This window comes from Cyprinodon variegatus, unplaced genomic scaffold, assembly GCF_000732505.1.
Source record: "Cyprinodon variegatus isolate N-32 unplaced genomic scaffold, C_variegatus-1.0 Scaffold505, whole genome shotgun sequence".
Classification (NCBI taxonomy): domain Eukaryota; kingdom Metazoa; phylum Chordata; class Actinopteri; order Cyprinodontiformes; family Cyprinodontidae; genus Cyprinodon; species Cyprinodon variegatus.
In genome coordinates, this window is record NW_015150958.1 from 410,665 (window position 1) to 413,901 (window position 3,237).

General features: G+C 36.0%; 1 long non-coding RNA gene across 1 annotated transcript in view; it reads right to left on the bottom strand.

Annotated features, from left to right (window-relative positions):
* LOC107094771 overlaps window positions 1-2,029 on the bottom strand; it is a 7,104-nt gene extending 5,075 nt beyond the window's left edge. Inside the window, exons 1-2 of the long non-coding RNA XR_001481694.1 lie at window positions 1,876-2,029; window positions 1,564-1,777 (exon numbers count right to left, since the gene is read on the bottom strand). This is a non-coding gene — a long non-coding RNA (uncharacterized LOC107094771). The remainder of the gene's footprint in view (window positions 1-1,563; window positions 1,778-1,875) is intronic.
* Between the last annotated feature and the right edge of the window lie 1,208 nt (window positions 2,030-3,237).

Sequence of the window (3,237 nt, forward strand, 5' to 3'; positions counted from 1 at the left end):
TATATATATATATATATATATATATATATATATATATATATAATGATAAAATATATTAAATATACAAATTTAGGGGAAGTATCATAAATTTACAATAAACCAGTCAAGATTAGGGCTGGACATTGAATTGGATTTGCAATATAATGGCAATTTAATAAAACACAATTCTCAATCTACAGATGCACTACATTTTGGTCACATTGCAATTAACTAGAATAAGATACTAAAGTTTGTCATTCTAGTCCTTTAAGTGGTGGTAAGACGCTTTAAGTGGGTTTGTTGCCACAAAGAGGAGAAAAGAGAGTTGAAGTTAAAATGCAAACCCAGGCATGCAAATAGAAGTAAGGACTTTTACACACAAAGTTTACACTAAGTCCTGCAAAAATGGATGCTGGACAAGCATCCTTTGAAATGAAACGCCATATGCTTTTAGTTAGTGCATTCACAATACTGGTAGAAAATAATTGGAATTTTGATTTTTGGCAAAATCCTTGCGCTCTAGTCATGATTCTCCTCCGAAGATTTCAGAAAAAATAGGTCAATACAATAAGCAGAAGAGTTTTGAAGAGCTTGTTGTTCTAGCTTCATGTCACTAAACACACTTATCGCACAAGACTCCACTCTTGAGAAAAAAAGCATAATAACTGGTTATTTAGGATTATCCTAATTTTATTTATTTATTTATTTATTTATTTTAGACAAGCAAGCAAAATACCAAGAGATTATAAGTGAGGTCAGGTAAGACCACAGTTTACCTCCTTGGATATGTTTGCTTAGATTGTATTTAACTAAAAATGGAAACTATACAGCATCCTCCTAAAAGAAATTCTACCAACACTGAAGTTCCGAAGTGGATATATTAGGGTGTGGACCTGTTCATTTTAGAGGTGCACTGATTTCAGGTTTCTGGCCGACCACAGTTTCCCGATCCTTAAACCCTGACATGCTGATTCGAATTTTGACCCATACAGATTCTTATTTTTTTTCAACTGATCCTGTCAGTTTTTATATGATCACATGAAACCTTTAATATTTAAATTTTATCTTAATGAAAGATATTAATCAGTAGCTGTGGATAATAAAAACTTCTGAAATAACGTTTTTTTAAGTATAAATCTAAGTTTAGAGCATAGTAGTAGTGGGTGATGTCATGCTTTGCAGTGGTAGATAAAAGTAATGGAAAAGATTGATTTCACGTCTAAGCATCGTCCAATCATCAATCTCCCAATTATTGATCAGCCGGCCGATCAATCAGTGCAACACTTTTTTTTTTTTTAGCATATTTCACAAGTAGACTACATATAATGGATGGAGAGATAAAGTAAGAAATGTAACAGAATAGTCTCCTGTAGAATAAGCATAAAACAAAAAAGTGATGTTAGAGAAAGACAATAAAGCTGATAGAACAGGCAAACTGAAGATACATAGTATGAACTTAAAGTCAGAGAGGATTGAAGAGGGGCCTCTGAATTTCCAGGATACTAAAATAGGTTGTGGGAAAGAATGTGTCAAAATCACTTAATTTGGTTGCTACTAGTAACCACTGAACCCTAATGTAATTACCTGTTCAGCTGCCAGTCTCCTTGCAGGACCTGAAAACCTGAGTACCTCCTCTTGTTCCTCAGAAAAAAACAAAAACAAAGAAAAAGTAATAAAATAAAATAAATAAAGGCCCCACTGTTCAGAAGTTAAGATTCAATAATGATGGTGAATGTTCATTTGGGTGGTGTTTCAACATCTTAGGATGGCCATGCTCCTCCAGTAGCGAATGCATCTCCTAAACAAACAAAAATATTACAAAAACTGAATGATTCTAGATATTGTTTAGTGTTTTGTGTATGAAATGTAAACTGCTTGATAAAGAAGTTACCTTACCCCTAAAATCAACATTAGAGCTTTGGTTGTTCCAGCTATGCCCAAATGCCCTCCTCATCATCCTGTAATGCAAGGAAGAGAAAATAAGAACCCAGATTAATTTACCACAGGGGTGGTCTGGCTGACTTTGATGTTAATGACACAAACTGACTACAGTATGATTCTCAGTTAAGGAGCAAAATCCAGTAGTTTTGTTAGAAATGCTTTTAAATTTTATCTGGTTTTATACAGTGTATTGCAAAAGTATGAGTATGCCTTGCACTTTTTCACATGTTGCCACTTTACAGGGGAAAAACACAGGTCTGCTGTAGTAGGGCTTCATATAACAGACCAACAAAAAAGAGGGTTTTGTCTGTGAAATTAAATGAATACATGGATTTTAAAATAGTGTATAAATCAAAAGCACAAAGTATTTGGTGAAATGTCATTTAGCAAAAACCATGATGTGCAGCAAAACACATTATATGGTGCTGCAGCCAATTTCGAGCAACTGCACCAGCTCTGTGGTGGGGAAAAAAATCTCATAATATATACATATTATGAGTGCTGAGTTTTATTCATTCAGCCTCAGAGCTCAAAGGCCACAACATGCCTAAGAGAGAGGGAGCTGTTTATCCTATTAGGGATTGTTTGGCCATAATATGAGGCTCTTGTTCTTGTTTTTCTTTGTCTTTGCTATTTGTTTTTTTTTTTGCTTTGGATAGAGATGTGTTTTGAATCTGACACAACCTTCAGCATTTCCATCATTGTAAGTAAGGAAGACAAACTCTGGCTAAATCAAAACAGGGTTGATTACCATGCAATAAAGGCTTTATGATGCCCGGTTCTCTCTTTGCAAAGATAAATAAAATGCTGACTGAAAGAAATCTATCGATCTTCCTTTATTTAACTAGACTGAATAGTTGAATTCTTTTTTTCCCACGACAAGCAAGCTATGAGAATTTACTGTAAAGGTGCTTCACATCAACTGACACTTGAGTTGGAAGTCTGAACCTTTGCTGCCACAACAACTGATCAGAGAGAGGCTCAGCTATGTGACGTTGACGTCCTCGTAGGATTGCTGACACCAATACAGGATGGCAGCTCATCAAACTGGGTCGTTGAGATGAAAATAGCATTGCAAGCGACCTTTATTAGTAAGTAAAGCTGTTGGGAGCTGGAGAAATCCCACCTTTCTCCAGCAGAGTCCGCCGTGGATCCTCTGAGGGAGCCTCCTGCACAGCTGCAGCTCATCAAGATCATCAGAGGATCCACTACTTAAGCTGTCTTCAGACCTTGCCTCAAGGACGCAGTGTTGTTCCAGTTGGTCAGCGCTTAAGCCTAGATTCTCAGAGTAAATCTATGACTTTTGAATCCAGCTTG